The sequence below is a fragment of the Salvelinus sp. IW2-2015 genome, unplaced genomic scaffold (genome assembly GCF_002910315.2).
Source record: "Salvelinus sp. IW2-2015 unplaced genomic scaffold, ASM291031v2 Un_scaffold1625, whole genome shotgun sequence".
Taxonomy (NCBI): domain Eukaryota; kingdom Metazoa; phylum Chordata; class Actinopteri; order Salmoniformes; family Salmonidae; genus Salvelinus; species Salvelinus sp. IW2-2015.
Genome location: NW_019943043.1, coordinates 244,737 through 258,644, shown reverse-complemented (window position 1 = coordinate 258,644; position 13,908 = coordinate 244,737). Strand labels below are relative to the sequence as shown.

The following is a 13,908-nucleotide window of genomic DNA, read 5'->3' as shown; positions in this document are numbered from 1 at the left end:
GCTGTTTTTCAGAGTTCTCTTTTAAACAATTTACAAATGATCTACTGTGTGAATTGTTTGAACACTACTGTATTCTCTGAGGTAAAATCTGGATAGTACAATGATGCATGACTTCATGTTCTGCACTTTAGTTCAGATATTCTACTGTACTTTGAGGACCTATAGTTGTCCAACCAAACGCTCTAAGACAGTCCCTGGTGTAAAGCATAAAGCGGCTTACCTGGATAGTTTTATAACCCAGGGGTCTTCAACAGGTCGCATGGTGAGCCTTACCTGGATAGTTTATAACCCAGGGGTCTTCAACAGGTCGATGGTGAGCCTTACCTGGATAGTTTATAACCCAGGGGTCTTCAACAGGTCGATGGGAGCCTTACCTGGATAGTTTATAACCCAGGGGTCTTCAACAGGGCTGGTGAGCCTTACCTGGATAGTTTATAAACCAGGGGTCTTCAACAGGTCGATGGTGAGCCTTACCTGGATAGTTTATAACCCAGGGGTCTTCAACAGGTCGCATGGTGAGCCTTACCTGGATAGTTTATAACCCAGGGGTCTTCAACAGGTCGATGGTGAGCCTTACCTGGATAGTTTATAACCAGGGGTCTTCAACAGTTCCATGGTGAGGCCTTACCTATCGACCTGTTGAAGACCCCTGGGTTATAAACTATCCAGGTAAGGCTCACCATCGACCTGTTGAAGACCCCTGGGTTATAAACTATCCAGGTAAGCGCTTTATGCTTTACACCAGGGACTGTCTTAGAGCGTTTGGTTGGACAACTATAGGTCCTCAAAGTACAGTAGAATATCTGAACTAAAGTGCAGAACATGAAGTCATGCATCATTGTACTATCCAGATTTTACCTCAGAGAATACAGTAAGTGTTCAAACAATTCACACAGTAGATCATTTGTAAATTGTTAAAAGAGAACTCTGAAAAACAGCATTAAAATAACATTATTCTATTGGTTTTATGACTTGATTTCATAAGAGCTTTCGAGCATAATGTGTCCCATCCATTTCCCCTCTTACAGTAGTTATCCCTACAGTYTGTATATGTGATGTGGCTGAAATAATGTCAGCCAACCTAAAACATGGAGAATATCTACCGATCATTACTCACACCCGTCTCACTCCATCTAGATAACTGCTGTCTGGACACAGAGAACGTAACAAAAGGTTGACAGCAAAATGTCTGTAAAAAGCAAGAAAATATACATAAAAATTTTTTTTGCTACTTTTTGGTGTGCGAATAAACTTAAAGATGCACTACGCAGAAAATCGCTGCGGCATTTCCTGGTTGCTAAAATTCTAATAGTTTTCCTAATTTCAGTTTATGTGACAAAATAAGCAAGTAGTGTAGTGAATCATTGTACCATCTAAACCGCTGTGAAATCTCTTTTCCATAACCAAACAGATTGTATTTCCTGCTGTTTGAACCTGGTGTACTAAACCTAAAGCAAAAGAGGAAAAAACTCTAACTTAAGAAAGGGAAGCATAGAAATATCGAGCACAGAACCGATCTACCGCTACTTAGACTTGCTTTCCATGACAATGACTGATCTATAACTCATATTACTATGTGAATTTGATCGGGGCACCCCAAAAAAGTCACARATAGCAGCATTAAATGTATTGACTTGGTATAAAAAGGGATTTGTCCTAGCTAATTAAATGATAACAGGCTACACCGGAATCATATGAGATATGTATTTTTTATTAAAAGACCAACAATAACAGACACAAGTATGATGCATCATTTCGACAACATTTCCTATGCAAAGAAAAAAATAAGGATATATATTTATACAAAATGACATTAAAAGATTTGGGAGCAWAAAAAGGACAAACAACTAATACACACAGAATAGTACGGGTGGAAACAAGAACAAGCAATACAACTTGAAGAGCAGATTAAAAACATTTCTTTGCTAATAAAATATATTCTATCAGGTAAATGCATGTACCATTGGATTTTCAATGGTCCTATAGGACGGTGAATTTGGGTTCAGTTCACCTGGACACTTGGGGACAGCTTTACAAAGAGCAAATCTCTTTCTCCAGATCYGTAGATACTACTTTTTCTGAAATGTCCTTGTAGGACAATGTACATGGAGAGCAGTGAAAAACAGTGATACAGTATAACCTCATACACACTGCTCTGTGTCACTGTAATGTTAACGGATAGCACCGTTGGGTAGAATCACTATGTTAACGGCTAGCACCGTTGGCTTAGCATCAATGTAATGTTAACTGCTAGCAGTTCGCGCCGTTGGGTTAGCATCATAATGTCAACAGCTAACACCGTTGGGTTAGCACACTATAATGATAACGGCTAGCAGTTAGCACATTGGGTTAGCATCACTGTAATGTTAACTGCTAGCAGTTAGCACCGTTGGGTTAGCATCACTAATGTTAACAGCTAGCACCGTTGGGTTAGCATCACTGTAACGATAACGGCTAGCAGTTATCACCGTTGGGTTAGCGTCAAGACAGAAGCTTGCGCTTGGTCAACGCACTTAAGTAACTAAGTGCTGTAAGAGACCATGTTCAATTCCCTCCACTTCTACCAAGCACCCCATACAGAAGATGGGAATGGAAACACCCAAAACCCAGACCACTTCTAATAAAGATAAATGGGCTGCATCTGGAATGGCACTTAGTGCACTACTTTTGACCAGCGCCCTATGGGTAGTAGTGCACTACTTTTGACACACGGCGCCCCTATGGGTAGTAGTGCACTATGTAGGGAATAGGGTGCCATTCCGGACAGTACAGTCTTCAGTGTGGGGATTGTAATAATAAGGCGTGCTGTCGGTCATTACAGGGAGATTGATCTCCCCCCCTACTTCCCTTCTGTCCTCCTCTAGCCCAAAACCATCAGGACCACAATGGTCATATTCATAGACACACACACTCATACACTTCCACGCACACAGTAAGAAGGCTTAAAATCCTGCATTTCATAAGAGGAGTAGAATATTCAAGAAATTATTGACTGACAGAAAGGGATGTACATTGCCAGGGTCGGGCTAACATTTCCCTTAAAAAAAATAATAAACAAAACAAAATCTGCTTTCCCCAAAACATTGTCCTCTCCACCTGACAGCAGTATGTCTCCATCGCCGTGACGACATCAGGAGCAGAGCATATAATGCTATACCATCCCCTTTCTACAAAAATACTTGGTAGCAAAATAGAATCTACATTACAAAAGAAAGGGGACGATTGTGAAAATAAGCATGCATTTGACTTTTTCTAGATGTATATACACATGTGTTTTTTGGGGGTGAGAGTAGCACCCCCTGCTGGATCTGAGTGAGTACTACATCAACGAAACGGTGATGAAACACTAATACTACAGACCTTAGTACAGGTTCAACTCTTACCCACAGTTATCACTTCCAGGGGAAACCATGGAGTCCTAGAAAATGTGCAGATTGAGACGAGTATCAGCCAAGGACGGGGGCATGGCAACTGGTGTGTGTGTGTGTGTGTGTGTGAGATCAGACTAGCTAGCTTTTAACAAGTGATAGTGCATCTCTCAGGGTTTTCACATAAGCACCATACAGTCTTGCATGGCGTTTCATTACAAAATACAGAACATTACACTTCTGTAGTAAAATAGAGATGAGGAAGGAACACTCCTGTATCTACASTCCAGGATACTGAGCTTCATCCTAGGTTCTGAGAACAACAGTTGACTGGCAACACTCTGCAATGCCCATAAGCAGTCAGTCACTTCTCCAAAATGGACACTAAGAATTGCCCCTTGAAGTATGTTTGCCTATATAAATGATTGGATCAACTATTCCCAGACTTTGAGATTTCTTGTAAAATGCAGGGGCAACGTCGCTCAACACGACCATTGCCATGACAAAAGTTTGTGTCAAGGCCTCCCGAGTCGCTCAGCGGTCTAAGGCTTGAGACGTCACTGCAGACCTGGGTTCGATCCCAGGCAGTGTCACAAACGACTGTGACCGGGAGTCTCATAGGGCAGTGCACAATTGGCCCAGAGTTATCCGGGTTAGGRGAGTGTTTGGCCGGTGGGGCTTTATTTGCCTCATCGCGCTCTAGCAACTCCTAGTGGCGGGCCGGGCGCCTGCAGGCTGACTTCAGTCGTCAGTTGAACAGTGTTTTCTCCGACACATTGGTGCAGTCGGCTTCCGGGTTAAGTGGGCGGGTGTTAATTAAGAAGTGCGGCTTGGCGTTTCATGTTTCCGAGGATGTACGGCTCGACCTACACCTCTCCCGAAGCACCTTCTCAACGAGCCCGTTGGGGAGTTTTGGCAGCGATGACACAAGATCGTAATTGGATATCACGAAATAGGGGGGTAAATACAAAAAACTATTTTTTGTAAAGTTTAATTTGTCAACAATGCTATGGATAAATATAATCAAAACCACAGTTTCAGATGTATTGAGAAATACACTGCATGTCAAACTCTCGACAGAATCAAAGAGGAATTCTGGGTGACAAAGTTCAAATCCATCCCAACACCAATGGTCTCTGTGATTGTGCGCGCTTCCAAAAGACAGATCACAAACACGATCTGCACTGTTCCAGACAATACTAGAGAGCATGGGAAACCCACCCAGAGAAATGGACAGACAGGAGAACATTGACCTCACCTAAAAAGCTTCTTACTAGATTTCCCTTTACACACTACTCAGAAGTGGCAAGGGAGGAACATATTTCATTGACGGACAAATTCATATATTTTCAAAATCAGCTAACAAATTTTGTAACAAAAAGACAACGAAAAAAAAAACACCTATACCATAGAAACAAACTCCACTGAAAAATGTGTAAAACTTCATGTTCTTCTAGCATGCTAATATAAAAAGCAGTATCACTCATCATTCCGAAAATACCCAATCTAGTAATTATCTTGCACCGCTTACATAAACCATATAAACTAACTACACAATGATAAACAAAACAGAAAAGAAATGGAGGAATCTCATGCCTTAAAATCTCCCCAACTACTCACGCGGTGTTGGCACTAGATGCCGACATTAAACATGTTCAATAAAAAAAACGGCTATGACATAGAGGCGATAACAACGCGTCCTGTTTTAAATGCACACGCCCCCTTTTTGCACAAACATGTTTTTAAAAAACGTTAAAAAAAGTGCTGTCAGTTGGGTGTCGCAGACGAGGGTTGGGGAGAGCGCTTGTCGCAAGACGAGGGTTTGGGGAGAGCGTGTCGGCAGAGCGTGACGTCTCAGACGAGGGTTGGGGAGAGCGTGTCTCAGACGAGGGTTGGGGAGAGCGTGTCTCAGACGAGGGTTGGGGAAGCGTGTCTCAGACGAGGGTTTGGGGAGAGCGTGTCTCAGACGAGGGTTGGGAGAGCGAGTCGTCTCAACGAGGGTTGGGGAGAGGTGTCTGAGCGAGGGTTGGGGAGAGCGTGTCCAGACGAGGTTTGGGGAGAGCGTGTCGCAGACGAGGGTTGGGGGTCTCAGACGAGGGTTGGGAGAGGCGTGTCTCAGACGAGGCGGGTAGGCGTGTCGGGGGGGAGAGCGTGTCAGACAGGGTTGGGAGAGCGTGTCCTCAGACGAGGGTTGGGGAGAGCGTGTCTCAGACGAGGTTGGGGAGAGCGTGTCTCAGCGAGGGTTGTGGGGCGTGCAGACGAGGGTTGGGAGAGCGTGTCAGACGAGGGTGGGGAGAGCTGTCTCAGACGAGGGTTGGGGAGAGCGTGTCTCAGACGAGGGTTGGGGAGTAGCGCAGCGGTGACTCTAGACGAGGGTTGGGGAGAGCGTTGTCTCAGACGAGGGTTGGGAGAGCGTGTCTCAGACGGGAGGAGCTTCGGCAGAAGTTTGGGGAGAGCGTGTCGCAGACGAGGTTGGGGAGAGCGTGTCGCAGACGAGGGTGGGGAGAGCGTGTGCGCAGACGAGGGTTGGGGAGAGCGTGTCCAGACGAGGTTGGAGAGCGTGTCTCAGACGAGGGGTTGGGGAGAGCGTGTCTCAGACGAGGGTTGGGGAGAGTTTGGTCTCAGACGAGGGTTGGGGGAGAGTGTGTCTCAGACGAAGGGTGTTGGGGAGAGTATGACGCAGACGAGGGTTGGGGAGAGTATGACACAGACGAGGGTTGGGAGAGAGGTATGTCTCAAGGAGCGAGAGGAATTGGGGGAGAGTATGTCTCAGACGAGGGTTTAGTTGATGTGTCTATGGTCTCTAGTCTGTTTTATTCACTGGTGCCTGTGTACAGAGAGGGTGTGAGAGTAGTTCCTAACGACACCTGGATGCAGCGGTGCTAGGGTGAACGACCATATTGCATAAGCAACCTTGATCCAAGCCATCTGCAGGGGGCACGTTGAGGTGCAGTCGATCCAAACAAGGGGTGCTGGTCACGCGGTCTGCTCGCCGGGGGTAGAGAGACCGAAGAGGAGAGGAAGACATAAGAGACAGAGATTTTCACTGCAGTACACAATCAAACTAGGATCTTCTATCCGCTGTATGACAGTGACAAGAGACTCATTCCCATTTCTTGTAGGTTTTTCACCACAGTTTGTGAGTTTGTGAATAGACTTGCATAAGAACCAGCCCTTTCTTTGGTATATTGCCCATATACCAATACCCCCTTGTGCTTATTGCTTAAATATATCATACAACTCAAAGCAGATCCTTTTCAATGGGAGGAGGAACCGGCCCATTTTTTTCAATTTTCGCCAAAATGACACCCAAATCTAACTGCCTGTAACTCAGGCCCTAAAAGCAAGGATATGCTGTTATTAGGTACCGATTGAAAAGGAAACACTTGTGAAGTTTGTGGAAATGTGAAGGAATGTAGGAGAATATAACACAATAGACTTGGTAAAGATAATAAAGAAAAGAACAACCTTTTGGTTTTTTTGTACCATCATCTTTGAAATGCAAGAGAAAGGCCATAATGTATTATTCCATTTAATATATTTTTGGCCACTAGTTTAGCAGCAGTGTATGTGCAAAAGTTATAGACTGATACAATGAACCATTGCGTTTCTGTTCAAAACATTGAGTCAAGACTGCCACAACTGGTCTCAGACGAGGGTTGGATTTTTCATTAATAACTTCTTCATGTTAAAACTGTGCACTCTCCTCAAACAATAGCATGGTATTCATCACTGTAATAGCTATTGTAAAATTGAACAGTGCAGTTGGATTACAAAGATTTAAGCTTCCTGCCAAATATAATATGTCTGTCTAGGGAAATCTTCTTGTTACTTACAACCTCATGCTATTCGCATTAGCCTACGTGTAGCTCAACCCGTCCCATGGAAGGGACACCAAGATCCGAAGAAATAGACTGGTCGAGATGTCTGCGCTGTTTTGTCCAACCCTTAGGTCTGGAACAAGGCTAGCGTAGACTGGGAAGCAGTAATACTACAGTGATCTGTGAACCAGGCTAGTGTAGACTGGGCAGTAATACTACAGTGATCTGGAACCAGGCTAGCGTAACTGGGCAGTAATACTACAGTGATCTGGACCAGGCTAGTGTAGACCTGGGCAGTAATACACTACAGTGATCTTGGAACCAGGCTAGCGTAAACTGGGCAGTAAACTACAGTGATACTGGAACCAGGCTATGTAGACTGGGCAGTAATACTACAGTGATCTGGAACCAGGCTAGTGTAGACTGGGCAGTAATACTACAGTGATCTGGAACCAGGCTAGTCGTAGAACTGGGCAGTAATACTACAGTGATCTGGAACCAGGCTAGCGTAGATGGGCAGTAATACTACAGTGATCTGGAACCAGAGCTAGTGTAGACTGGGCAGTAATACTACAGTGATCTGGAACCAGGCTAGGTAGACTGGGCAGTAATAACTAAGTGATCTGGAACCAGGCTAGAGTGTAGACTGGGCAGTAACACTACAGTGATCTGGAACCAGGCTAGTGTAGACTGGGCAGTAATAACTACAGTGATCTGGAACCAGGCTAGCGTAGACTGGGCAGTAATACACTACAGTGATCTGGATAACCAGGTCTACGCGTAGAATGGGCAGTAACACTACAGTGATCCTGGCACCAGGCTGCGTAGACTTGGCAGTAACACTACAGTGATCTGGAACCAGGCTAGCGTAGACTGGAGACAGATTAAACACTACAGTGATCTGGAACCAGGCTGCGTAGAATTGGGCAGTAACACTACAGTGATCTGGAACCAGGCTAGCGTAGACTGGGCAGTAACACTACAAGTGTCTGGAACCAGGCTAGCGTAGACTGGGCAGTAACACTACAGTGATCTGGAACCAGGCTAGCGTAGACTGGGCAGTAATACTACAGTGATCTGGAACCAGGCTAGCGTAGACTGGGCAGTAATACTGGTGGCAGGCTGCGTGACTGGCATAAATACTAAAGTGGTCTGGAACCAGGCTAGCGTAGACTGGGCAGTAACACTACACAGTGATCTGGAACCAGGCTAGTGTAGACTGGGCAGTAATACTACTACAGTGATCTGGAACCAGGCTAGGTAGACTGGAGTAATACTAAAGTGTCTGGAACCAGGCTAGCGTATGACTGGGTATATACTAGTGGTCTGGAACCAAGGCTAGCGTAGACTGGCAGTAACACTACAGTGATCTGGAACCAGGCTAGTGTAAGACTGGGCAGTAATACTACAGTGATTCTGGAACCAGGCTAGTGTAGACTGGGCAGTAATACTACAGTGATCTGGAACCAGGCTAGCGTAGACTGGGCAGTAATCACTACAGTGATCTGGACACCAGGGCTAGACTGGGCAGTAATACTACAGTGATCTGGAACCTCAGGCTAGCGTAGACTGGGCAGTAACACTACAGTGATCTGGACCAGGCTAGCGTAGACTGGGCAGTAATTACTACAGTGATCTGGAACCAGGCTAGTGTAGACTGGGCAGTAATACTAACAGTGATCTGGAACCAGGCCTAGTGTAGACTGGGCAGTAATACTACAGTGATCTGGAACCGAGCGTGTAGACTGGGCGTAACACTACAGTGATCTGGAACCGAGGCTTAGTGTAGACTGGGCAGTAACACTACAGTATCTGAACCAGGCTAGTGTAGACTGGCAGTAACAGCTACAGTGATCTGGAACCAGGCTAGCGTAGACTGGGCAGTAATACTACAGTGAGATCTGGAACAGGCTAGTGTAGACTGGGCAGTAACACTACAGTGATCTGGAACCAGGCTAGGTAGACTGGGCAGTAATACTACAGTGATTCTGAAACCAGGCTGCGTAGACTGGCAGTAACACTACAGTGATACGGAACCAGGCTGCGTAGACTGGGCAGTAATACTACAGTGATTCTGGAACCAGGCTAGCGTATGAACTGGGCAGTAAATACTACAGGATCTGGGTAGTAGTGGACATAACAAAGTGATCTGGAACCAGGCTAAGTGTAGAGGGCAGTAAACTACTACAAGTGATCTGGAACCAGGCTAGCGTAGACTGGGCAGTAATACTACACGTGATCTGGAACCAGGCTAGTGTAGACTGGGCAGTAAATACTACAGTGATCTGGAACCAGGCTAGCGTAGACTGGGCAGTAATACGGTGATAAGTAGATCTGCATCATAGGTAGCGTATACCTGCTGTACTGTCAACCATCCCTCTACATAATACTACAGTGATCTGGAACCAGGCTAGTGTAGACTGGGCAGTAAATACTACAGTGATCTGGAACCAGGCTAGTGTAGACTGGGCAGTAAACTACATGATCTGGAACCAGGCTAGCGTAGACTGGGCAGTAATACTACAGTGATCTGGAAACCAAGGCTAGCGGTAGACTGGGCAGTAATACTACAGTGATCTGGAACCAGGCTAGTGTAGACTGGGCCAGTAATACTACAGTGATCTGGAACCAGGCTAGCGTAGACTGGGCAGTAATACTACAGTGATCTGGAGACCCAGGCTAGCGTAGACTGGGCAGTAATTACAGTGATTGGAACAGGCTAGTGTAGACTGGGCAGTAACACTACAGTGATAAAAGTCAACAGTGGGCTTTGTCTGAAGGACAAGAATGAGAACACACGACGTCCCACCCTGGGACAGAAGCACTGCGCCCCACTCCCTCCCTCTGTGTCTTCCGCCTCCTTCCCTCCCTCTTCGCCTCCCTCCCCTCCATCCCCTTCCTCCCTCTTCCGCCTCCCTCCACGTTCTCCGCCCTCCGTCGCCTCCAGCCTCTGTGCCTCCTCCAGCCTCTCTCCGTTGTCTCCAGCCTGCCTCTCCCTCCGTGTCTCCACTGCCTCCTCGTCCGCCTCCCTCGTCCGCCTCCAGCCTGCCTCCGTGTCTCCAGCTGCCTCCCCTCCGCTCGCCTCCCTCCCTCCGTGCCTCCCCCGTCCGCCTCCCTCCCTCCCCCTCCCTGCCTCCAGCCTCTCTCCGTGTCTCCAGCCTGCCTCCCTCCCTCGTCCGCACTCCAGCCTCCTGCCTCTCTCCCTCCCTCCCTGCTCCAGCCTGCCTGCCTGCCTGCCTCCCTCCCTCCGTGCCTCCCTCCGCTCCGTGCCTGCCTCCAGCCCGCCTCCCTCCGTGCGTCGCCTCCCCCCGTGCCTCAGCCGCAGCCTCCCTCCCCCTCCCGTGCCGCCCATCCCCTCCTCCCTCCGTCGCCGCCAGCCTTCCCTCCCTCCTCCCGTGCCGCCAGCCTCCCTCCCTCCGTGCCGCCAGCCGCTCCCTCCCTCCCTCCGTGCCGCCAGCCTCCCTCCCGCCTCCGTGCCGCCAGCCTCCCTCGCCTCCCCCGTGCCCAGCCTCCCTCCCTCCCTCCGTGCCAGCCTCCCTCCCTCCCTCCGTGCTCCGGCCACCCTCCCTCCCTCCCTCCGTGCCGCCAGCCTCCCTCCCTCCGTGCCGCCAGCCTGCCTCCCTCCGTGCCGCCTAGCCTGCCTCCCTCCGTGCCTCCACCGTGCTCCCTCCGTGCCTCCCTCCGTGCTCCCCTGCTCCTCGCCTCGCCTCCTCCTCCGTGCCTCGAGCTCGCCTCCCTCCGTGCCTCCAGCCTGCCTCCCTCCGTGCCTCCAGCCTGCCTCCCTCCGTGCCCTCCAGCCCTGCCTCCCTCCGTGCCTCCAGCTCTCCGCTCTACCCTCCTCGCCCTCTTTCCTGCATTCCATCCCCCTTACACAACTCCCTCTCTGTCTCAGCCCTGTGTGCACTGGGCTGAGCTGCTCTTTTTCTTATTGTGGAAACACATGTAAACTTTATCAATGGCTGCTGATGGAAAACGTCTGTACAACTGTACCTACGGCATGCGCATGAATAGTTCATTACAACTAAATATTTGAGTGAGGACTTGCACAGGGGAAAAAGAAGCATAGCTGGGCAGTGACTAAAAAGGAAACCATCAGTAGATTAAAACAAGAGAAAATATTTAATTATTTTGTTTCCATTCTCCCCCTCACGTTCCCTTGGCGTCTTGGCACTTTGGGGGAAACAGTTGAAATAAAAGTAGCCACTTCAGACCGGCTTGGGCTATTGATCTCAATCCCTCTCCTCCCGGTTCCCCCACGTCTCCTTGACATTAAACCCCCTCACTGTGTCTGCCAGGCCAGAGAACTACTAACAGCCAAACTCCTGCTTCTCTCACTGTGTGTCTGCCAGGCCAGAGAACTACTAACAGCCAAACTCCTGATCTTCAATCCCTCTCCTCCCGGTTCCCCCACGTCTCCTTGACATTAAACCCCCTCACTGTGTCTGCCAGGCCAGAGAACTACTAACAGCCAAACTCCTGCTTCTCTCACTGTGTGTCTGCCAGGCCAGAGAACTACTAACAGCCAAACTCCTGCTTCTCTCACTGTGTGTCTTGCCAGGCCAGAGAACTACTAACAGCCAAACTCCTGCTTCTCTCACTGTGTGTCTTGCCAGGCCAGAATACTACTAAAGCCAAACTCCTGCTTTCTCTCACTGTGTGTCTGCCAGGCCAGAGAACTACTAACAGCCAAACTCCTGCTTCTCTCACTGTGTGTCTGCCAGGCCAGAATACTACTAACAGCCAAACTCCTGCTTCTCTCACTGTGTGTCTGCCAGGCCAGAATACTACTAGAGCCAAACTCCGTCTCTTCACTGTGTGTCTGCCAGGCCAGAGAACTACTAACAGCCAAACTCCTGCTTCTCTCACTGTGTGTCTTGCCAGGCCAGGAATACTACTAAGAGCCAAACTCCTGCTTCTCTCACTGTGTGTCTGCCAGGCCAGAGAACTACTAACAGCCAAACTCCTGCTTCTCTCACTGTGTGTCTGCCAGGCCAGAATACTACTAAGAGCCAAACTCCTGCTTCTCTCACTGTGTGTCTGCCAGGCCGAGAACTACTAACAGCCAAACTCCTGCTTCTCTCACTGTGTCTGCCAGGCCAGAGAACTACTAACAGCCAAACTCCTGCTTCTCTCACTGTGTGTCTGCCAGGCCAGATACTACTAACAGCCAAACTCCTGCTTCTCTCACTGTGTGTCTGCCAGGCCAGAATACTACTAAGAGCCAAACTCCTGCTTCTCTCACTGTGTGTCTGCCAGGCCAGAGAACTACTAACAGCCAAACTCCTGCTTCTCTCACTGTGTGTCTGCCAGGCCAGAGAACTACTAACAGCCAAACTCCTGATTCTCTCACTGGTGTGTCTGCCAGGCCAGAGAACTACTAACAGGCCAAACTCCTGCTTCTCTCACTGTGTGTCTTGCCAGGCCAGAATAACTACTAACAGCCAAACTCCTGCTTCTCTCACTGTGTGTCTGCCAGGCCAGAGAACTACTAACAGCCAACCTTCTGCTTCTCTCACTGTGTGTCTGCCAGGCCAGAGAACTACTAACAGCCAAACTCCTGCTTCTCTCACTGTGTGTCTGCCAGGCCAGAATACTACTAACAGCCAAACTCCTGCTTCTCTCACTGTGTGTCTGCCAGGCAGAGAACTACTAACAGCCAAACTTCTGCTTCTCTCACTTGTGTCTTGCCAGGCCAGAATACTACTAACAGCCAAACTCCTGCTTCTCTCACTGTGTGTCTTGCCAGGCCAGAGAACTACTAACAGCCAAACTTCTGCTTCTCTCACTGTGTGTCTGCCAGGCCAGAGAACTACTAACAGCCAAACCTCCTGCTTCTCTCACTGTGTGTCTGCCAGGCCAGAATACTACTAACAGCCAAACTCCTGCTTCTCTCACTGTGTGTCTGCCAGGCCAGACAACTACTACTAACAGCCAAACTCCTGCTTCTCTCACTGTGTGTCTGCCAGGCCAGAATACTACTAACAGCCAAACTCCTGCTTCTCTCACTGTGTGTCTGCCAGGCCAGAGACCTACTAACAGCCAAACTCCTGCTTCTCTCACTGTGTGTCTGCCAGGCCAGAGAACTACTAACAGCCAAAACTCCTGCTTCTCTCACTGTGTGTCTGCCAGGCCAGAGAACTACTAACAGCCAAACTCCTGCTTCTCTCACTGTTGTCTGCCAGGCCAGAGAACTACTAACAGCCAAACTCCAGCACAGTACACTGTGGTGAATGATACATCAAGACAGCAGCTCTGTCTGTTAGAGCACTTCATCTTTATAGAGGAGAAGAGAGGAGGAGGAGAGAGAGGAGAAGAAGAGAGAGGAGGAGAAAAAGAGGAGGAGGAGAAGAGAGGTGGGTAGCTGTGATGACAATAGATTAATACTTATTGTTCTAGGAATACAGAGGGGGAGGCAAGGAGTTGAAAGGTGTCTAGGGTGTAGGGACCGACTTCTGCATGAGCCACTGTATACAAGAACCAATCAGGTGTGTTCTATTTAATATCCCAGACTGTCTCTGCTACAATCAGACTTCTGCATGAGCCACTGTATACAAGAACCAATCAGGGTGTTCTATTTAATATCCCAGAACTGTCTCTGCTACAATCAGACTTCTGCATGAGCCACTGTATACAAGAACCTATCAGGGTGTTCTATTAATATCCCAGAATGTCTCTGCCTACAATCAGACTTCTGCATGAGCCACTGTATACAAGAACCT

At 48.4% G+C, this 13,908-nt stretch overlaps 1 long non-coding RNA gene across 1 annotated transcript; it reads left to right on the top strand.

Moving 5' to 3' along the window:
* The first annotated feature begins 5,218 nt into the window (after nt 1-5,218).
* LOC139024539 (uncharacterized) lies at nt 5,219-5,916 on the top strand. Its single transcript, XR_011475877.1, has 3 exons — nt 5,219-5,271; nt 5,667-5,708; nt 5,840-5,916. It is a non-coding gene; the product is annotated as an uncharacterized lncRNA (long non-coding RNA).
* Nucleotides 5,917-13,908: the final 7,992 nt, after the last annotated feature.